Source organism: Protopterus annectens, chromosome 7.part0 (genome assembly GCF_019279795.1).
Source record: "Protopterus annectens isolate FY-2018-M chromosome 7.part0, PAN1.0, whole genome shotgun sequence".
NCBI lineage: Eukaryota > Metazoa > Chordata > Ceratodontiformes > Protopteridae > Protopterus > Protopterus annectens.
Genome location: NC_056739.1, coordinates 1,348,712,095 through 1,348,737,469, shown reverse-complemented (window position 1 = coordinate 1,348,737,469; position 25,375 = coordinate 1,348,712,095).

Sequence of the window (25,375 nt, the reverse complement as noted above, 5' to 3'; positions counted from 1 at the left end):
AAGGCAGTGGCACGCAAATGAGATCGGGGGAAAATAAGAAAATAAACCTAAAGTAAGCATTCTAACTAAAATCAGTATTCTGCCATGCAAGTCAATGGCAGGCAGAAGAAAACCTGGTCAGTGAGTAGTGGTTGCTAAGGGGGTAGGCTCAGTGTGAGATATGTAACCATGCATTAGCAGGCAATCCTATGCAAATGATGGGAAGGATAGTGAATCCCAGTTTTCCCCAGCATTTGAGGCAGGTCCCAACAGTGTAAGTGTATAAATAGCTGAGTGCAAGACTAGGAGGTAGGTAACATCATGGGGGGGGTGTGTGTCAGGCATACTGTAAGCGGATTGGAGGCCTGTGGCTTGGGTTTGCTCCTAGCTTAGCACAGCTAAGCAAGGGAGGGTGTCTAAACCTGCCTAGCACTCTTTACAAAGTGTAAATGGCTGTGCCGCTGTGCACCGGGTTTCACAGGAAGTAAGTTTGTCTTTGTGGAGCTTTTCTCCCCCGGGACTCCGCTGAAAATGGACATGTATCCAGTCGGACTATCCCAGTAAACAAATGTAAAATAAAATAATAATAAAATAAATAAATAATAAACCAGGAAATAGCAGCAGTGTGCACATTTGAGCACTCTGTTTGCATGGCGCATACACGGGCTTAAATAGAGAGGCAATGGGAAGGGAAAACAGCAGTAGGAAGGTATTCAAGGAGAACTAGCATAGCTGGTTGGTGAAATGTATCAGAATCAGCCAATTACACAGGCAGCAGACCAGCACAGCCCAGAACAATGCTATAAACTAAGCAAACACCTTCCCCTCTGTTTTTTCCACACTCTACATCACCGGTGTATACAAGCAGGGAAATTTTAACAAACGAACCTTAAAAATGAGAAGGACTGCAACAGGCAACATAGAACAACATGTGCAAAAGGCAGAGGGTGGTGAGGATGTGAATGCTACCAAACAACCCACAGTGGGGAGACGGAGAAGAGTGTACCCAGGGTAACCTACCAGGGACTACATGAGCTGGAGATAGTGGAGCGCTATAGGGTGGACAGAGACCTCCTTCAGCAAACTGATGAGCTGCGCCGGCCACACCTGACACACCAGACTGACTGAGGGGAGCCCATCCCAGTGGATACCAAGGTATGTGTAGGCCTAGGTATACTAGACACAGGTACCTCCCAAAGCACAACTGGGGATATCATGGGGATCTCACAGACATCAGCATCCAGAGTATTCCACCAGTTCCTGGATGCCATGTCAGCACATGCCAGTGAGCACGTATATTTCCTCAACACCTGTGAGGTGTTGACCAGCAATATCCATCTCTTCCACCAAATAGCAGAATACCCTGGGGTACTGGGTGCTATAGATTGCACACACATGCGCATCAAGGCACCACCCAGTGAGCATGGTAGGGCCTACATCAACCGCAGGGGCATCACCTCCATCAACTGCCAGCTCATATGTGATGCCCAGGGCATTATAATGAATGTGTGTGCTGGCTGCCCTGGAAGCTATGACGATTCCCACATATGGCATCTGACGCAGCTGTGCCACAGATTTGCCAATGGGGACATCCCCTATGGTCACCTAGTGGGGGATGCTAGGTACACACTGGAGCCATGACTGATGACACCCATCAGAAATGCACACACACCTGAACAACAATGCCATAATGAGGCACACGCACATGCCAGACATATAATATAGTGTGTGTGTTTGGGATGCTCAGGTCACAGTTCCAGTGTCTGGACACATCTGGTGGAGCCTTGCAGGTTTCACCAGCTACATCTACCCAAATTGTTATGGTATGTGCTATGCTACACAATATGATCCTGTGGAAACAGCTTTAGCAGGAACAGCATGTGGCAGGGCCACACAGCCCCCTACCAATGCCAAGGCCTGCACAGGCACAGAGTGATCCAGAGGAGGAACAACCTGAGCCTGCCCCAGTAGGCAGAAGGAGGCATGCCCAGTATGCCCTGACCTTGGCAAAGAGGCAGCGCATAGCACATGCACTGACACAGTAGGGACCCAGGGAATTACACCTCTCTCTGACTCACACGTACAGTAAGAGGGATGCCAAATATGACACTACCTTTGCTCAAACATGTATAGGGAGTGTACTATGTGCATCCGACATAGGCAGCCCTCCAGCACCATCCACAAGTCTGGCACACCCTCAAGGTAAGTCAATCAACCTACCAATTGCCAAATGAAGTAGAATGTGTTGTTACCTGTAGCTATTGTATGGATGTGAGCATGCAAGGGAATTGGGTGACTGAATGTTATGGAAGCAGACAGCAGACACCCATAGTGGCAACATGACATCTGTAACACATACTGGAGTCACCATAGTAGCCAGCACTACACAGGGTGACAAAAACCACTGAAGGAAATGTGCTGAGTGACATGTGTGTGTCCATATGACCCAAACATGCAAGTCAGGATGGTTCACATCCCCATCAACAGTCTCAGCCAACAGGACAGGTGTAGACAAACTCAAACACGGCCTGTGCCATGGCCCCAGAATGATGGCTATGGTTAACCTCCCTCCAGGCCTACCCAGACAGACCACAGCAGGGCAGGCAGTGGGATGTAAGTTCTGACAGGTAGGAAGTCAGACAATAATATGTAGGGCAACCAAAGCCACGATCTGTAGTACACTGGTTTGCCTCTAGTCAGCATGATAGTTAGCAATACAGAATGAAATGGAGTACCTGACATACCAGTACAGTCATATCAAATGTATACAAGTTTCACGTGTGTGTCCCCCATCCTACATAGTAATGTAATAACAGTCAGGTGTGTCCCCCCCACTCCTGTGTAGAAATGTAGAAACAGCCAGGTGTGCTCCCCCCGCTATGCAGAAATGTAGTAACAATCAAAGCCATGATCGATGGATACCCTGCAGAGACAGCATGCCACCTGTCGGTGTACATCACAAAGGTCAGCACTGCAGCACAAACAACCTGGGCACGATCCACACATTCAATACAGATGGCCATACTGGGCATGCTCACACACTTAGAGAAATGAAGGCATAGTCAGTCAACAACATACTGAAAGTTCATACTGGGCATGCTCACACACTTAAACACATGAAGGCCATGACTGCAAACACCAGACACTCGTCAATATGCACCACTCATGGCTGGCACACACAGTGCATAGAAATACACCTTTGGGGAAAGAGCTCCCTAGTAATCCCTGTGGTGTGTCTTATAATAGCTCTATATCTGGCAGTTGCAGTTGTTAGTGCAGACACTCGTCAATATGCACCACTCATGGCTTGCACACACAGTGGATAGGAATACAGACATATATGTCAGGACAACATGCTATAATAAGCCAAAGGTAGACATACATAGATGTGTGGAAGAGAGTGATGTGACAAGGAGACACCCAGGCCTGTCCCACCCAGCACACAGCCAAAGGGCCCCAAACACATGAGGTGCAGATGTCACTCACTGCAGATACTAGCCACGAGTATCTGTCAGCATTACTGACTATGTGGTGCACGTGCCAGCTGTACAACATGACTGTACAAGGAAGTAGTCATCTAGCAGCTGTATACACGTACCTGTGACATATGACCCCATGTGTGCCCGCATGTGGCATGTCAACCCCTAGATGAATGGGTTATGGCCCATGCACACACCGCCCTCCCCATAGCCCTACTATGACAAGCCTGTTGAGGTCATCCAATGTGAAATACACTTTTGGGAGAGCTGGAACCCAGTCATCTCTGTGGTGTGTCCCATAACTGTGTACTGCTGTAGTGTCATAAACTAGTTAGGTAGGAGTTCAAACCCCCGACTTGGCAACTGTGTGTGTGTGTGTGTGTGTGTGTGTGTGTGTGTGTGTGTGTGTGTGTGTGTGTGTGTGTGTGTGTGTGTGTGTGTCTGCTATCTCTGACTGCGTAGAGAGCAATGCTTTTTAGGGTACTCACACTCCTTACAATTCATATACTCCACTTTGGCAAGGCTGCTGATGTCACCCACCTAGAAATACACCTCTGGGAAAGTTGCAGCCTAGTAATCTCCATAGTGTGCCCTGTAACTGCATACTGCTGTAGTGTGATAAAGTAGTTAGGTAGGAATTCTAACCCCAGACTTGTCAAGTGTGAGTGTGTGTGTGCGTTTGTGTGTCTGTCTGTGTAGAGAGCAATCCTTTTTAGGATACTCACACTCCTTACAATTCATATTCTCAACTTTGGCAATGCTGCTGATGCCACCCACCTAGACATACACCTCTGGGAAGGTTGTAGCCCAGTAATATCTGTAGAGCATCCTGTAACTGCGTACTGGTGCAGTGTGATGTAGAACTGTGGTAGGGTTCCATCCCCACCCACAGCAGTTTTGGATGTTTTGTGTGTGTTTCAATGTCTGTGTACAGAGCAATGAATTATAGGTTAGTCACACTCACTACATTTCAAATGGCCTACTTTGGCAATCCTGCTGATGTCATTCATTGTGAAATAGACCTTTGGGGACAGAGCTCTCTCGCACTCCCTGTGGTGCGTCCTATAACAACTCCATGTTATATTGTAATATAGACCTCTGCTAGGGGTTCTATACCCACACATGTCAGGTGTGGATGTTTTGTGTGTGTCTCACTGTCTGTGTAGGGAGCAATGCATTTTAGGCTAGTCTCACACAGTACATTTCAATTGGCCTACTTTGGCAATCCTGCTGATGTCATTCACTGTGAAATACACTTTTGGGGAAGGAGTTCTCCAGAAATTCCTGTGGTGCATCCTATAACAGCTCCATGTTGTAGTGTGATATAGATCTCTGTTAGGGGTTCTATAGCCACACATGTTGGTTGTGGATGTTTTATCTGTGTCTCATTGTCTGTGTAGGGAGCAATGACTTTTAGGCTAGTCACACACAACACATGTAAAATGGCCTACTTTGGCAATCCTGCTGATGTCATTCATTGTGAAATACACCTTTGGGGAAAGAGCTCCCTAGTAATCCCTGTTGTGTGTCTTATAATAGCTCTATGCTGTAGTATGATATAGACCTCTGTTAGGGGTTCTATACCCACACATGTTGGTTGTGGATGTTTTGTGTGTGTGTCACTGTCTGTGTAGGGAGCAATGCATTTTAGGCTATTCACACTCACTACAATTTGAATGTCCTACATTGGCAGTCCTGCTGATGTCATCCAATGTGAGCTACACCTTTGGGGAAGAAGTACTCCAGTAATCTCTGTGGTGCATAGTATAACTGCATAGTGCTGTTGTGTAATAAACTAATTAGGTAGGGGTACTACTCCCAGACATGACAGGTGTGTGTTTGCAACTTGTATCCTGTGTGGAGGTGGTTGTGAGTGTGTGACACCGGTGACCAATGTGGAGTGAGTTTTGCATATTTCTTATATGGTGGCCTTACTATATATCACAATGTCCACCATACAGTGATAAAAGATGTGAAATAGCTGAGAGGCTGGGGTGCAAAGCCATACCAATACATGTGACATCAAGGCCAAACAATCACAATTAGCAACCCCAGTATTACCCAGACAACACTCTCAACCCATGTCTCATATGCACACACATGCCTAGGCAACAGACAATATGTGGGAAGTACATTGCATATTGGCCAGTGATAGTAACTATGGGGTTATAGCTGTGGGCTATAGAGGGCATGGCACCCTGTCCATCTGTCCAATATGCACGTACATGCAGACAGTGCACCTTCCCCATGTTCCCCAATGGACAACTAAAACACATGTGGTTCCATCACATGTGACGCACAAAGGACATATCATGCCTGACAACATGCCCTGTATTGACAGATACCACTGACACCAGGGAATGCCATTAGCATACTATCAATTTAGGTGCAGGGTAAACCTGCTGCCCATTACTAGTTCCCACCACATGTGGGCAAGACTGGCACATCTGATGATAATCTGTGTTCACAACATGGGACAGGCACCCCTGGTACAGTTCCACATGTCACTGTACATGCATGTGGGAGGTGTACACATCCCAAACACCGTCCATGTCATGGACTAAGGAACACATACATGGCAAGCAATGCACAGCGTTGGCCACACACAATAGTTACCCAGGTGACTGGATGGGGGATACAATACCCACCTGTGTGGGCAAATGCAGACACTACAGCCCTGAGCCACAATGCAGACCATCATCATGTGGCCTGATGCTAAGATATACCCATCGCCTAGCCTTGTACAGCTGTCTGGCACAGTCGTCCACCACACACCCATGCAGACATGCACCCATGCATGTCAGCACTGGCACAACAATACACCTTTTGCCCATACAACCCCTGTATGACCCATATGGTGCATGTGATACCTGCACAGTGATGTGTTGTGGCAATCCCACTACTGATGAGTTGTAATCCTGGCTCTGTCAAGTGTGTCAATGCGTGTGCGTCCCTGTGATAGTGTGGCTGTGTTGATGTTGGCACCTGTTCATGTGGACAGGCATGTATACGTCACCTACCGTATAGCTACCGTATCCCTTTTGCAGATGTCAGTCACCATCACATATATGTTCTGAGGGATCCACAAAAGGTAACTCATGTGGCACATGCAATAACTACATAGAACTCTAATAGCACTACATAGTCATCAGGGGTTTGTTACCCTGTGCTGGTAGGTGTATGACACAAACATGCTTAGGCTTTACTCTCCCACCACTCCCTGACTTGTCTTTGCCTCTGTCTGCCTCTCCCACTCCCTCTCTGGTGGATGTGGAGACCTACACCTGCTTTGCTTGGCAGCAGCATGTGTACTTTAAGTGATGCTTATGATCAACTGATGGCCTCTGCATGAATTGCAGCCCTCCCTTAGCTGATTGCATGTGGAACAGCTGTGGTAACATTCCCATAGCCAATTGCATGGAAACACACTCCAATATCGAGGAACATCATGTTGGTGTTGGCCCTTTTCATTCACTGTGAGCAGGAACTAGATCTGTTGTTTGGCAAACAGCATTTCAGATGGATTGGGAATTTACCTCTAACAACATACACTGTGGAAACAGGGCAACACACAGGAGGGGGATGTGCCTGACCTGACTACAGACTGTAAGTGCTGCTATACTGCTTTTGGAGTAATGTTGGTTTAACAGTGTATGTGTGTATATGACTGTCCTCCAGGTTTCAATACCTGCCATGTCAGTTCCATGTTTATGAAGAATCCTCATCTGCAGGGTCATCTGCAGACAGGGCAGTGTGTTGAGCCTTTGGTTTCATGCGTTACCAACGGAGCATCTATCTGTGGACTGCAGAAGGTAGTGTGAGGATTGCAGTCTGTAGATGGTGAAAGCCTTGACAGTTACTGGCTTCTTATCCCTCATAGGACATATGTTGCAACAAACCCTGTTACAACAGTAAATGTATGATGTTATTACAGCAACATGTCATTATTGGCCCTGTGTATGTGCTTCCAACCACAACTCTGTCAACCTGTGTACATATGTCATGCATGAAGTGGTGCATATGTACTGTACATCATAATTAGTGTCATCATATCTGTTAAGCTAGTGAGATATCAGACTGCTACACATGTTATGTACAGTAGGGGTTATATTTGATGACATAACCTGGACATTCTGTGGATGTTTGTACAGTACTGAAGTCTGTGTACTTTTGGTGAATGTCGACAGTGTGTGTATTGTTAATATGTACTTTAGCCTGTGTACAGACTGTGGTAGATGTCATTGTTCTAGGTCCCGTCCTATCTGATGTTACATGCTGCTCCACTATATGGTACCGTATTGGCGTACATGTTAGTAGGGCTATACACACACATGTCCCATACTGCAGACAGCCATCAGACCAAACTGTGCAGCAGCCCAGTATATGTAGGGTCAGTCTGTGAGTGGCATATACGAGGATGGTGTTGAACAGTCCATATACTGTTATATTATGCTAACTTAACATATGTGGCTGTGTCTGTGTTCACATTCATTGTGGTTATGCACTTTCACACAGGAATATCTTACCCTGTGCTGTGACATGCCTGTAGAGCCTGCTATATATGCAGGTACATGTGCATTCCCCTATAAGAGATGTAGGCCAGTGTTGAGGCAGTCTGCCTGTAGTCTGCACAGTGCATTGTTACATGCCTAGCAGCTTAGTGTACTTACCCAGTGAGATGTCATGTGCAGATACTTGCCAGATTTACTGCTGCCGGGCCTCCCTTAACAGTTATGTATGTCAGACAGAGCATTGGGATGCTGTACAGATGTATGTCATTATCTAGTGGGTGGTATGTGACCATGGCACCCCTGTACCAGCGGTTATTATGTGTCAGGCCAGACAGAGGTGTGTGAATGCATAACCTATGGTGGCAAATGTATTCCTGTCATTATGTATTATTCCCATTTACAATGCTGTCTACATCCATATTGTCAGGCATGGTACACATGTTTAGCGCTAAGGGGTTATGTGTACACCTCTGGATTGTACAGAGTGTGTCAGAATGTCCACATATATTGGCCAATATCTCTGCTGCTGTCCACAGGGGCATTATGTGCTAGCAACTGTACTTTACTATGATGCCCTTAGGATGTCTGTCAGTAGCCAATGGCACACATGTTATAAGCAGATATGACCTCCAACACACACCATGTCTGTGAAGACAATCCCAATGACAGTAGGAATAGTCTACTAATATACCTGCTATACATACCTGACATCCCCTTGCACTAAAACTGTGGGACTATTGAGGCTGGGGTAGGGCTATACTCCATGTCCAGGACATATGGTGGAAATGTATGTACATATTATTATCCTGATAGCTATATATATGATTACACATGTGTAGTACTTCCAATCACCACTGTCATGGCAACCACCTACTCTAACCCCCTACATCATGTGGGCATGGTCGCTTTACATTGCCTGTGTGATGGACATCCTTCCTGTGTGTGGGCATCAGTGTTACAGATAGCAGGAAGCAATACCTCTTACAGGAGAACTGACTCAGGGCAGCTACATATTTGTAGGATGTTCAGGAACTACAGACAGAGTGTGAGTAGAGTTGTGTTATGCTTTGTATAGTACTGGTGTTACAGGGTGTGTGTGTGTACATACTACTTTACCTTGGAATGCAGTCTGTCTGCATAGCTCTTAACTGTGGGCCTATCCTTTTGGTGGCAAGAGGTGTGCCTATCATGTGTTGCCTGTTCACCACACAAGTCCTGTGTCAGATATTTCACTGGCAGTGTGTATGTTGAGTGCTATCAGTACATGGCTATATCCATTTCTGTTTCTAACCTCAATTTCCTGACTACGGGTATGTTGCAGACTATCCTGTAACACCAGCAACTTGCTTAGTGTATGGCAACAGTTCTCCACATTTGTGCCTGTGTTCCAGCCTTTGTCCTCCACCTACATACCAAGCTTTGCACATGTGACATGCTGTCGGGGGTTGTTCCATAGTGGGCTGTGAGTATGTCACACTGCCATTGCTGCCATCAGTCCACTGCTGTTGTATCCCCCACAAATAGGGTGGGGCTGGGGCAATATATGTGTGGGCATCACCTACACAATACATGTGTGCTCTTATGCACTCCAGAGGCCAGTATATGTAACAGTGGCATATGGCCCTGTATTATTGAGTCGGGGGGGGAGCACCATAAATGACCTAGGCTTCCAAAAAATGTGGAGGTATTAGGGGTGAGCTGCCTTAAGGTATCTGGATGTACAGTACCATATACTTCACCTATATTTACATTACTTACATAAATTGGGTTAATGCAAGCCTACTGCCTCCTGCCATACAGACTGTTCTGTTTGTCAGTGTGCATGTGATGGTGTCAGTTATGCCTTGTTATGTAACTGTTACAACCAATTTGGTCACATGATGTCTTTACCACCTAGTAATTTTGTACAGAGTCTAGACAGAGGCTGCTTGAACTATACACCTGCATTACATACTGTTGATTGTTTGGTATCTTGTGGCCCAGTCTGTCTGGACAGCAACAGTTGTGAACCTTTCCAGACTACTGTATTAGTATAACTATTTCACAGTTACATTACTCTGTTGATGTGGATGTCAGTGTCTGAACAGTTATATGACATGGCATATAGAACTGTAATAGTACGCAGTTAAAGGTATTCCATTTCTGCAAACCTGTGTGTGGTGTTTTCCCTATGACCTCTCTGTGGGTATATGCTGCAGGCAACAATTGTTATTTGTATGGGTGGCCCATACAGTGTCCAGTTGTTCAGGTGTTAACTGTAGGCATAGTGGCTGTTCCATATTATGTGCACCTTCTACATATGTATCTTACGAAACATATATCTGCGTGTGTATGTGTAGTCACATGTATATCTATATATATATTATATGTGTATATATATATATATATATATATATATATATATATATGTATGTATATACGTATCTGCATATCTATGTCTGTGTATCTGTATCCTGGGGATGTTGATGGCTTCCACATTTTACATTTCCTATGGGAGGCAAACTGTACTGTATGATATGTTACCAATACCAGCCTGACATCATACAGGTGGGATGTAGTACTGTTAACATCTTATGTCTATGTCATGTCAGGTCATAGTTATGGGATCTGCAACACTTGGTAGTGTATTGCAGGGCGGATGTGTTTGACCGTGCGTGTGGGATGCCTATTCATACGGGATGTATAGTGTGTGGGGCCTCTGAACCCCATTAATGGTGCATGTGGACATATGTGTTTTTGTTAACCTGCCATTGCTATCTACAGATGTATGGCCATATATACCTATATATATATATATATATATATATATATATATATATATATATATATATATATATATATATATATATATATATATATATATATATATATATATATATATATATATATATATATATATATATATGTATATATATATATATATATATATATATATATATATATATATATATATATAAATACCTATGTCCGTATATACCTACATAAATGTATATCTGCATACACATATGTAACTTGCTGTGTATATGTAGACATATAGGTGTAGACACATATATGTGTCGATGTAGGCATTTACATGTACATATTTTCATATATATTAATATACATGTATATAGTTTTAGAAATATATATATATATATATATATATATATATATATATATATATATATATATACATATATAAATATGTAGTATATGTTTAGATATTAATATATTTATACACACATACATCTAGATGTTGGTATACATTCTCTGTACTGTTGCATGACTGGACTGGATGATATGTTTTTGAAAATATCAGAGTTATTTTTATTTGGCAGGGCGCACTGGTAAATCACTTTGTCTATGGTGTGCAGCATCCTGGGTTCAAGCCTTGCAGGTGCTGTTTACTTTGTTGCTGGGCAGAACACAGCCTGTTGGATACAGAGTGATTAAGGCACTTTTGAGCAGTTGTAAGTGGGTTTAAGCCTGTTTGCGCAGGTGTAAGCACTGCTAATTTCCGGTTATACTTTCTTCTACTGAGTTAGCATCCATATTGCTTAATCTGGGTAAACAGTGCTTATCCCCATGCAGATGCACTTAAACACACTTACTAGTGCTTACATATGCTTACTACAGCTTATTTGTGCTTAAACCTGCTTACTAGTGCCTTATTCATTATTACACTGACACTTCACATGTGCATTTCCTGCAGTACATACATATGTGTTATTTAGTGGGTTTTGCAACAAAACTATTGATTATAACATGCTTTGCCATGTAAACTAGACTGCACTGCAGGGGACCCGAACCGGAAATGCCTGCTTGTTAGGCAAAATGTCTGCCCAAGTCACATTATTGCTTGCATCCTCAAGGCGGTCCGATTAGAACCACTCCATCCAACACCAGCATGCCTTGACCCATAATTTCATAGCTATCATCCCCCCCCACTCCTCCTCTGCTGCAATCATCCCTTTTCTGAGTGCAGGTCGGGTCTAACCACACCACTACACACTGCCCACTCTCCACTTCTCGGGACCCATCATGTACGTTGTCTCGACCCATGGATCATCAGGCTTCCCCAATCTTGTAGTCCGAGAACATACGTGCCCTGCCATTGCACATCTGTGTAATGCCAGGAACCCAAATATGCCTTAAATTTTTGGGTTGTCCCGCAAGGGACGTTCTTGTCTTTGTTTCAAGATTAGACTTGGCGGGTTTCTTCCACTGGTAGTATCCTGCCTGTAGTTTGGGAAGCAGTGGTTTGTTTACTTTTTTTGTGTGTTTGTTTGTGTTCTTCATTTGTTTGGCTGTGGGAGGGGGATATCGATACATGTAACACATATGTTGATTGAGACCCCTTACCCCCATTGGTGGTGCCTGTGGTCATATATGTCATTCTTATGTGCTGTATCATATCTATAGACATATATCTGTGTATATATATATATATATATATATATATATATACACACACACACACACACACACACACACACACACACACATATATATATATATATATATATATATATATATATATATATATATACACACACACACACACACACACACACACACACACACATATATATATATATATATATATATATATATATATATATATATATATATATATATTGCTGTATATATATCTAACGACATACATGTATGGATGTCTGCATATGTATATATCTATATGTGGATATATCTATATATGTATGTTTATATATATATATATATATATATATATATTTATGTCTATATATATATATATATATATATATATATATATATATATATATATATATATATATATATATATATATATATATATATATATATATATATATATATATACACACAGAGGGAGAGGTATTTATCTATTTAGTTATAGATATTTATACACAAACACACACACATACATCTACATATTTAGCTACATGGCCTGTAATGTTGAATGGTATTGTTGGATGTTATGTTTGTCAAAACATCAGATATTTATCATGGTTTAGTGGTAGATCACTTTGTGTATGGTGTGCAGGGTCTTGGGTTTGAGCCTTGCAGAGGCTGTTTATTTTGTTGCTGGTCAGAACACAGGCCGTTGGATACAGAGTGATTAAGGCACTTTAAAGCAGTTGTAAGCGGGTTTGTGTTGATTTGCGCGGTGGTAAGCACTGCTTATTTCAGGTTATAGTTTCTTACACTCAGTTAGCTTCTACTTTGCTTAATCTGTCTAGGCAATGCTTACCCCCACGCAAACGCACTTAAACAAGCTTACTAGTGATTACATATGCTTACTACTGCTTATCTGTGCTTACACCTGCTTACTAGTGCCTTATTCATTATGACACTGATTCTTCACATGTGCATTTCCGGCAATACTCCACTTCATAAATATATGTTATTTAGTGGGTTTTGATATAAAAATATTGGTTATACCATGCTTTGCCATGTAAAATAGACTGTGTTGCAGTGGGACTCGAACCGGAAATGCTTGTTTGTTAGGTGAATGCACTGCCCACTACACTATTGCTGTGCTGCTTCATTTGTATATATATTTCTTGATATCCTCTTCAGCATTTTAAGCTGCTTTAACCGTAGCTAAGTAATGGGTACACCCACGCACCTACGGTTAGCTGTACTCGGATTTAAAAAAAAGTAAAGGGGATTTTACTTTTGATTTTTATGTCCTGTTGCTGTTGTACACATGGGGGACTGTTGGTGGGGATATGCGGACACCGATGAGCGGTCTCACTCATTTATTTCCACTTTCTGCTGTTCTATATTGCAGGGGAATGTTTATTCTGAGAGCTCTGCTCTCAGACACACCCACTGCACTTGTACATGCTCCATTTATGCCTGGGAGGTCAGGCAGCGTGCATTCATTAATATGCATGGTGCACTGCCGTCCTCCTACATGGGTGCTTCCATGCAGGACTATGCTAGTCCTGCATGGAAGATTAGTGAATCTGGGGGCATGAGTATAATTACTGGAAAGTTGAGGTACGTTAAGCTATTTTATGAAGGAAGAAGATATGATGCTGAGCTGGGCTGTTTTATCTTTCACTATAACTACAGATGATGAATGAAATACAAAGCTTCTAACTACCTTGGGCTATGACTACTCAGAGTGAAAGCATTTTATCTGTTAGTGTTTTTATAATATTGAATAAATAGATTCTAAAAGCCTCTTTTGTCCAGCCTCTTTTGCCCAAAGGGATGTATATAACCTTGACATTTTTTACCGTGAACATTACAAATAACTCATGCAGAACAAGAGCTGGTTGATAAGATTATTCTGTGGTAACAATTTGTTTTTAGTGTATGTGTGTGTGTGTGTGTGTGTGTGTGTGTGTGTGTGTGTGTGTGTGTGTGTGTGGCTTCCATATCCCTCAACTCCCCCTAGACTGATAAGCAAGGTCTGTAACACTAGATAGAAAATTAGACATCAGGTACACTTTTGAAGTATTAAACTACTTAGCTTAAGAAGTTAATATAACAGCAGATTTTTTGTGGAAAGAAGCTATAGATGAACTATAAAAAGTATGAAACTCTAGTCCAGCATTATTGTCTGACTGTATACATCCATGAGAAATATAAGAGGCAAAGTCATAGATGTTCTATAAACTCAAGGACAATTGAGAGGCTTCAGGTATTTAAATTTATTAGCCATCCTATTGTACTCTGTAGAGCCAGAATACTAAATGCCCACACTCTTCCACTCTATCTTGCACTTTTAAAATTGGTGGTTCTCCTGTTAGATTCCTAAATCTTGAGTTACCTCCATTCATATCTAACTGCTTAGTGCACACTGCAACTCTTAGGATATTAACCCACTTTTTCCCATCTCACCTTTAAAATCTGCAACATCTACTCCATGACCACCAATTACTGGAAAGCCCACATTCTGTTTCTCAGTAGTCACCTTGGGATTATTGTTTCTGTTTTGTTCCTGGTGAGAGAAAACACATAGGGACATTATTTCCTGGAGACTCCTGATTGCCAGTAAGTCAGATAACTGTTTCAGCACTTAAACACACTTAAACAAGCTTACTAGTGATTACATATGCTTACTACTGCTTATCTGTGCTTACACCTGCTTACTAGTGCCTTATTCATTATGACACTGATTCTTCACATGTGCATTTCCGGCAATACTCCACTTCATAAATATATGTTATTTAGTGGGTTTTGATATAAAAATATTGGTTATACCATGCTTTGCCATGTAAAATAGACTGTGTTGCAGTGGGACTCGAACCGGAAATGCTTGTTTGTTAGGTGAATGCACTGCCCACTACACTATTGCTGTGCTGCTTCATTTGTATATATATTTCTTGATATCCTCTTCAGCATTTTAAGCTGCTTTAACCGTAGCTAAGTAATGGGTACACCCACGCACCTACGGTTAGCTGTACTCGGATTTAAAAAAAAAGTAAAGGGGATTTTACTTTTGATTTTTATGTCCTGTTGCTGTTGTACACATGGGGGACTGTTGGTGGGGATATGCGGACACCGATGAGCGGTCTCACTCATTTATTTCCACTTTCTGCTGTTCTATATTGCAGGGGAATGTTTATTCTGAGAGCTCTGCTCTCAGACACACCCACTGCACTTGTACATGCTCCATTTATGCCTGGGAGGTCAGGCAGCGTGCATTCATTAATATGCATGGTGCACTGCCGTCCTCCTCCTACATGGGTGCTTCCATGCAGGACTATGCTAGTCCTGCATGGAAGATTAGTGAATCTGGGGGCATGAGTATAATTACTGGAAAGTTGAGGTACGTTAAGCTATTTTATGAAGGAAGAAGATATGATGCTGAGCTGGGCTGTTTTATCTTTCACTATAACTACAGATGATGAATGAAATACAAAGCTTCTAACTACCTTGGGCTATGACTACTCAGAGTGAAAGCATTTTATCTGTTAGTGTTTTTATAATATTGAATAAATAGATTCTAAAAGCCTCTTTTGTCCAGCCTCTTTTGCCCAAAGGGATGTATATAACCTTGACATTTTTTACCGTGAACATTACAAATAACTCATGCAGAACAAGAGCTGGTTGATAAGATTATTCTGTGGTAACAATTTGTTTTTAGTGTATGTGTGTGTGTGTGTGTGTGTGTGTGTGTGTGTGTGTGTGTGTGTGTGTGTGTGTGGCTTCCATATCCCTCAACTCCCCCTAGACTGATAAGCAAGGTCTGTAACACTAGATAGAAAATTAGACATCAGGTACACTTTTGAAGTATTAAACTACTTAGCTTAAGAAGTTAATATAACAGCAGATTTTTTGTGGAAAGAAGCTATAGATGAACTATAAAAAGTATGAAACTCTAGTCCAGCATTATTGTCTGACTGTATACATCCATGAGAAATATAAGAGGCAAAGTCATAGATGTTCTATAAACTCAAGGACAATTGAGAGGCTTCAGGTATTTAAATTTAGTAGCCATCCTATTGTACTCTGTAGAGCCAGAATACTAAATGCCCACACTCTTCCACTCTATCTTGCACTTTTAAAATTGGTGGTTCTCCTGTTAGATTCCTAAATCTTGAGTTACCTCCATTCATATCTAACTGCTTAGTGCACACTGCAACTCTTAGGATATTAACCCACTTTTTCCCATCTCACCTTTAAAATCTGCAACATCTACTCCATGACCACCAATTACTGGAAAGCCCACATTCTGCTTCTCAGTAGTCACCTTGGGATTATTGTTTCTGTTTTGTTCCTGGTGAGAGAAAACACATAGGGACATTATTTCCTGGAGACTCCTGATTGCCAGTAAGTCAGATAACTGTTTCATAGGTGGCAACTTGGAATTTGTGCTTATAGTTTGCACCTGGTGAGAGATTCATGACTGTTTCTGATTTGGCAGTGAGTATCTGTGTAGAACCTCCCTGATTGTTTTGGTTGCTATTTAATGCATATACTGATCATCAAAGAGCCTGTGGCCTACTTCTCATCTTGGGATTGGTGCTACTGTTTTGCTTCTGGTGAGAGAAAAAGCAAAGGGGCATTGTATACCCAGCAGCATGAAACTGTGATGAGACCAGCACTAATAGTAGCCAGGCAGTAGCCATTCACATGACTCCCCTCTTTTCATCATTCTTGACAAAGCTAATTCTTTCTTTTCAGTAGGTACTGCTTGATTAGCTGCTGTCTAACCAAACATCAGAATATCTCCATAGATACTTCACCCATAAACCATCAGGGTCTACTTTAGTAGTTTCCTCGTAAGTGTTTGGCAGTGCCCTGTATAGAAACAAGTACCTTCAGTTGACATTTTTCCTGTAAAAGCACCCTTGAAAATTGACATTTTTCCTGTAAAAGCACCCTTAAAATTTTGCCGATATCTAATTGCACATAGGGCAACTAGTTTGTAGTGACAAGCACTGCCCCCAGAGCTGCAAACCAGATAGACTTGACATTACTTTATGTTCTCACTGCAACAATCTAATAAATAAAAAATGTCCTGTTGCCATGGGTATGAACTTTCTCAATATCTCTGTTTCCAGTTTGGTGGATATGGGCAACTTGAGGCAATGTAGAAATTGTCTCATGTTAACTGACAACCAGATAATTCTGAAACAAACTGATAAGGTATGTGAGAGATGTATTTACACTATGCCACTGGTGACAAAGCTCTCACATAAAAGCACTCCTAATGTCAATCAAGTTGTCAGCAGTACTGTAGTACACATGCTGCACCCATCACAGACAGTACAAAGATAGACCCCCATATACTAAGGCAGTTACATTTAACTTTCCTAAACCCCAAAGACCTCCTAGAAGAAGTATACATAAGTACCAGTATGATACAGTCATAATCTATGCCAGTAAAAATGTCCTGAGATGTACTTCCCTAGACTATATGAGGAGAGAATCATGGAACTCTTGGAATATGAGTCCCAGGCTAGTATGAGCCTAGAAATGAGCAGCATTTTACCTTCTCGAAGGGTGATGCCAGAGTATGAACAGAAGACGACTGACTTTAATAATTGGCATAGTTTCTGGTGTCATTCTAAGGGGATACCATATTTGTCAGCGTGGAAGGAAATGGTCAACAGACCACACTCCTTTGCAAAGTATAGTCTGCACCTCTCCCTTCTAGGATTTCGAATATTAGCTAAAACAGTGTCCTCCCCACAGTGGCTTTTTTAGGCAATGCTAGCCTGAAAGTAATTCCAACATAGAAAATAAAAAACAAGGAAATCTAAAGGTTTTACTGTTCAGTGCTAGGAGTCTTAACAAGAAACTCCACTCCCTACAATCTCTGCTTACCCTAGAGAATGCTATTGTCGAATCAGTCACTGGCACATGGTTTAAAGCTGGGGAGAACACACTGGTAGTACTAGGCTATAGTGCCTTCTACATGTTTAGACCAGCTACTACACAGACAGGGACTAAGGGTAGAGGTGTCTCAGTTTACATCAAAAATAAATATACCTCAAGGCTGGAGAAACAGAACAATATACTTGAGCTTATCCATGTTCAAATCACTACAGGAAAAATCCCATATCACTTCCTTGGTCCCCCTCTATGACCAAGGAAACCCATAACATATTTAAGATTACTGGAAACACTCATTATCCAACCCAATAGCATATTCATGGGTGACTTTAATTACCCCACTATTAACTGGGAATCATATATGACACCAAACGTACAAGCACAGAGATTCCTGGATTTTGTAAACATAAGCTGCCTACACCAGAGTGCAAGCATACTTGATCTGGTCGTCATTAATATGAGAGAGTGCTGCACACCCCCTAGTGTAATGTCTTTTCTGGTAAGGTCAGACCACAAAACAGTCTCCTTTGAAGTAAAAATAAAACCCGGAACCCCAGATAACTCTGGAATGTTCAGAAACTACTCTAGGGCTAACTTCCTACTATTAGGTGAAAACCTGGCAAAATTTCAAGCCCCTATAAACCCTGAGAACACTGCTGCATACATAGAACTACTCACAGAATCCCTATACAAGTATGTTAAAAGCTTTATAGAGGCAGCTATACCTACAAGGAAGAAGTACAGAACTAACTCAAAAAACAAGCCACCATGATGGAATCACAAAGGCAGATGTCCTGTCTGGTGGACCCCAGCCATAAACAAACTATACAATAGAAGGAGGAAGCTACTAAATGATAGAGCAAAATCCCAAAAAGGGAAGGCATCTCTGATCAGTATTAGCAAAAAACTACGGGCACTCATAAAATCGTCTAAGGCCAGCTTCGAGAGAAATATTGCACAGGACACTAAGAATAATCACAAGGCTTTCTTTAGTTATGTTAGGAACCTGGGTGGGAATTCCCAGATATGCTCAGAATTAGTCCAAAATGACAAAAAATACACCGAACCCACAGACATTGCCAACATCCTAGCTGACAGGTTCAGCGCAAACCTCTCCCCTCCTCCCCACCAAAAGGGCAAATATCTATTCCAGCAGAGTGCTGCCCCCCTGACATCTCAGATGCTCAGGTAAGAGCCGCCCTCTCCAAGGCAAAAAACACAGCATAAATGGGATCAGACGGTGTCCCGGGCTGCATCCTACATGAACTCCAAGAAGAGCTAAACCCAAACATAAAACTATTGTTCAATTTCAGCCTTACTACAGGATATGTACCCAAAGAGTGGCGTACAGCAACAGTGGTCCCTCTCCACAAAGGTGGTGCCTCAACAGATCCTGGAAACTATCACCCCATAAGCCTGACTAGCTTGGTCTGCAAAGCTATGGAAAGGATCATCATGGACCTCATAAATAAAGATATTGGGGACCTACAGACACTGGATCCTACCCAGTTCAGCTTTGTTAAGGGCAGATCCTGCCTCTTAAACCTGGTTGATTTCTTTGAAACAGTCACCAAGGCCATTGATGAGGGGAAGGTGTTCCACACAGCCTACCTGGACCTCACAAAAGCCTTCTATACAATATCCCACTCGGCCATTATAGATAAGCTCACCAGCTTAAATATAAATCTCTATGTCATTAGATGGGCTGCAAACTGGCTCAAGGACAGAACCCACATGGTTAGAATTGCTGGAGACATGTCAGACTCCAAACCAGTTACAAGTGGCATCCCACAAGGCTCAGTCCTGGGACCTCTCTTGTTTGGTATATATTTCTTGGAGGTACAGGCCAACACAGAAGGACTGTGGCTGACCAGGTTCGCAGATGACTGCAAACTGGGCACCATAATCGACTCTCCAGCCGACACAAGCATCCTCCAAAAGGGCCTCATAGAAACAGACAACTGGTGCCAGAGCCATGGCCTCAAGCTAAATGCCAAAAAGTGTATAGTCATCCCCTTTGGCAAAAACAAAGTGCCCACAAATTACCACATAGGTGGTAATCCATTAAGTACAGAAGAAGTAATTAGGGACCTGGGGACCCAAGTTGATAGCAGCCTCTCATTTGACAACCACATGGCCAAAGTGGTTAGAAAAACATTTTATATAGCCCACCTAATCATGAAGGGATTCACATCTAGATCAGGGGAGGTCATCGTGCCTCTTTACTCATCCCTCATCAGGCCCATAATTGAGTACAATGCCTCTTTTGGGATGTACCTTACCAGACACCTGCAGAAACTGGAAAGACCCCAAAAGTACCTCACCAAGAGGATCAAAGGGCTCAAACAGATGCCATATGCTGCTCGGTTAAAGAAACTCCAGCTCTACTCAGTGGCATACCGCCTGTTCAGGGGCGATCTGTGCCTGACGTATAAAGCCATGTCCAACCCGGAATTAATGGACATGCTCCACCTCAGAAAATCCAAATCCCATCGAGCTACGCTCTCGAGAGACTTGAACCTCAGCACTGAAATAAATAGGACATGCTGGAGGGACAAATTCATAACCCAGAGGCTCCCTTCACTCTGGAATAAAATCCCAGTCCAGGTTAGGCAGAGTCCCTCATTGACTCTCTTCAAGAGGAATCTTGATGAGTGGATGGGAGATAGTAGGTTTAACCCGTGTATCACTTCTGTGTCACTGTTAGACAGAGGCACAGTATACTAACCTCAAAAAAGGGCATAGCAAAATTAATTTAAAATGGGTGGCCAAACACATTCTGGCTAGGCTTATAAATGCCCTAGGACAGATAGCCTAGTATGAACCTATGAACCTATGAACCTATGAACAACATCAATAGACGCTATAACGGAAGGAAGGAAATCATGGCAAAAATTAGGAGGTGTATCATCCAGCATGATAAAATCACTCTCACAAAACTAAACAAACCACTCAGAGGAAAATAAAGTCTAGTAAAGCCAAATTTTAGGTCAATTTGGCCTCCAAAGCCAAGGGCACCCACAAGGCATTCTTTAGCTATATCCACAACCTCAAAGGCAAAATACAATTGTGTGCAGAGCTCATTGTTAATGGCATCACCTATACTGAGCCAGAGGATATAGCAAACCTACTGTCAGACAAATTCGGCTATATATTTACCCCCCCCTCTCTAGTCCTCAACTTCTCCTGAAGAAATACCATCAAATATAACTCCCCTTCAATCACTAAGCAACAGATCTTCAATGCTCTTTCTAAGGCCAAGAACAATTCATCGATGAACTCAGACAATATCCCAGGATGCCTTCTAAATAATGTGAAACATGACCTATCAGGCCCTCTAGAAGCACTATTTAACCATATCCTCGTAACAGGCTTCATGCCTAATGAATGAAGAACAGTGAAAGTCATCCCTCTGCAAAATGGCGTGACTTCTACAGACACTGGAAACTACAGTCCCATAAGTCTCACTAGTCTCCTGTGCAAAGCCATGGAAACAGTTCACATGGAAATGCTCAATAATGACATAGGAAGCCTTCATACTCAAGATCCAACCTAGTTTGGTTTCACTGGGGCAAGCCGTGCCTACTCAACCTGGTGGACTTCTATGAGCAATCGATCAAGACAAAATGGTTCACACTGTCTAACTTGACCTGGCCAAGGCATTTGACACAATGCACCACTTGGGCATTGTTGATAAACTCAAGAGATTAGGTAATAAACCCTTATGTCACCTAGTAGATAGCCATCTGGATCACAGACAGGATCCAGGTCAAGTCCAGTGTATAGGGCCTTTGGCAAGGGTGTGTGGCTGACCATATTTGCAGACTATTGCAAATTAAGAGCAATCATAGAATCTCCCACTGACATTTATGTTCTCCAGGAAGGGCTGACAGAGACAAATAACTTGTGTCAGAGTCATGGACTAAAACTAAATGCCAAGAAATGCATAACACTATTATCTTTTGGGAAGTCATCCAGCCCTGGTAAATGTCATATTGACAACACACCCCTAACAGTCGACCCAATAATCATGGACTTGGGGACACACTTTGACAGTAATCTAGCCTTTGACCATCACATGTCTACAGTAGTGAGGAAACTTATAAACAAAGGTATGGCATCTAGGTGCAAGGAAGTCATTGTTCCACTGTATTCAGCACTCATCAGACCTGTCACTGAGTACAGTTCTCTCTTTGTTATGTACCTATCCAGGCACATCTAACAAATGGAATATCCAGAGGTTCCTCACAAAAAAATATAGGGCATAAGTAACATGTCCTACACAGACTGCTTCAAAGCCCAGTCACCTATATTCTGTCTCCTACAGGCTGTTGAGGGGAGATCTATGCCTAGCAATAAAGGTATTGTCAGACCTACACCTTGATGGACCTCATACATATCTGCAAAACAAACAGCACCAGAATTACCTATTCTAAAGATGTAAACCTTCCCCATGACATATATATAGGACCTGCTGGAGAAACAGGAATGTAGCCCAGAGATTATCCCTTCCATGCAACAGGTATCCCAGCCATGTGAAACAGAGTTCCTCCCTAACCCAATTCAAATGTAACTTGGAAAACTGGATGGGGACAGGAAATTCATCACTGGTTTGGTGTCTACATCTCTAACTGACACAGGCAACCTATAAATGGTTCATCTCTCAGGCCAGGCACCTGCTTACACTTACTGAGGGTACGAGAGCTTGTCAGAAATTTGAGATGCATGACTGGACTTAAAAAGGCCTAGTGCTTGTTAGTCTTGTTCACACCTATATTCCTCTATGGGAGTGTGTGTGTGTGTGTATGTGTGTGTGTGTGTGTGTGTGTGTGTGTGTGTGTGTGTGTGTGTGTGTGTGTGTGTGTATGGAGTAAATGAGGGGTGTCTGTGTGGATTTGATACATGGGCTGTCAGTGCTGATTACTGCAACAAAGTGCTGATAAATACTAGTTGTAACTGCACAGTTCAGAGACATAAATGTTAGCCAGTAATGAGGCCTTTCCTCATTGCAACTGTGGGATAGGTTAATTCAATCACCAAAAGGGGAATTGGCTAGGCTTAAAATGGCCCACAAGGGCAGCTAGTCTAGTACTTACCTATGAACCTTTAAATGTTTGCAGAAAATGAAGCTTTGAGTAATCATATTTTAGAGGTCCAGCTCTGGGTTGTGATGAGTAAAGTAACTCCTCCACATCGGTTATTCTGTGAGTTGTCGGTATGACCCATGCAGGGGATTAAACATATGTGGAATACCTTGCAGTCATCAATCAGCCAGCAACACCTCTATGCAAACAATCCAACATTCATAATTTGAAAAGAGTTGATGTCAATCAGAATATATGATCAAAAAGTTGAAGCAAAGCCAGGCCAGACTGCACTCAAGCTGAAGACTATGTAAAAAGAGCATTCTTAAGTAAACATAAAAGCTAAGCACTCCAAAAGAAATGGGAAAAAGTAGCTTTATTTATTTAAAAGCTATTGGAAATAACTTTGTTATATGGTCTGCAGTGGGAAATCTGAATCAAATGGTTCCCAGCATTTATAATTAATGATATAGAAAATCTATACAAAGTTACCTGTCAGGACAGAAATGTTTGAGTCTTTAAACCTATTGCATACTAGTTATGTATGGTTATATTTAACATTTTGTGCATTTGTCATTGAAATATTTAATATACGCATCAGCTTAAGAACTAAGTTGTTTTGCCATAGCGCTTCAACAGCAAAAATTATGATGGCAACTAAAAGGTCAAAAACATAACACTTCAGTGATTGTTGACCATTACTGGGCAGACAGAATATTCTCTCTTCAGCACTCTGTAGATTTGCAGATATTTGGTTGGAATCACAGCTATTTTCATTAGGGGTAGAAAAAAATTGCAGAAAATTGTGCTAGCCAATGTATGCATATTCAGCAGACTCATTCTTATTCTCATTTGCCAGGTTGTCCACAACCAGTGCACACATACAGACATACAGGTATTCTTATGGGAGCTGACAAGTAGCCAATTGGTATTTCAGAGGTTAGATGGGTAAACAGAAGGCCTGTCATGCAAAAAGAAAAGTTATACATACTGATATGCTATATAATCACTAGAATATTTCCTGTTTTGTTAGCTGTAGAAAACAGAAGCAATGTGTGAACTATTTACCTTATAATAAACATTTTCTGATAAAACAGAGGACTTCTGTTTACATTTGAAATGAGTAGGATATGATGAGGCATTAATTTATAGTAGATAAGGTGAGTCTGCCAAGATACCAGCACAATAGTGGCAGCCTTCCTCTAGTTAGGTCTTTAGAGACAAATAAGTAATTCCATTATATCACTTTCCAGTTTTGTTATTGCTCTCTTGTTGCGTTTGTTGGCATTTTATTTTCCTGAAGAACTGAAAACCTGTTCCATTCACCATCTGCCTCAGTGTCGGAGCATATTGGTACACAAACCAAGGCTAATCATGTATGACTCAAACATAAAGCAGTAGCATACCCTTAAGCATGAGTTAATGACTTGGAAATTGTTACTATTCATATAAACACATGCCAAACTACTTAATTCCCAGCTCATTTCATTCTGCTAAATTTGAACTCCTTTCAATTTCATCTACTACAAATTTTCAATGACGAGTAAACATTTTCATTTAAACTAATGGTATAAATTTACTCTAAAACAACTATGTCAATGCACAGTGTTCCAAAATGGCAGTGTCTTCATAACTGTCAGATATCAGCATAATCTACTGACCACATACTTTGTGTATCATTGCTGCTGTTTGGCCTTACTGTTTCTGAAATGTCACATGTGATTGCAGAGACAGACATAATACAAAACAGTCAAATAGTAATACTGTAGGGAAGAAATATGGAGAGCTGCACAAAAATGTTATAAGGAAATGTGAGATCTGGAAAAAATGGTAGGCATTCATTCGACTGATGAGTGATGAGAGATGAGCAAAGAAGGGAAATACAGCTGAACTTAATAAAGTAACACATTATTGATTACAGGAGAAAAGGGGTCTTCACATATATGAGTATTTATACTTGTGTATGTGTCTATATTTTATATATATATATATATATATATATATATATATATATATATATATATATATATATATATATATATATATA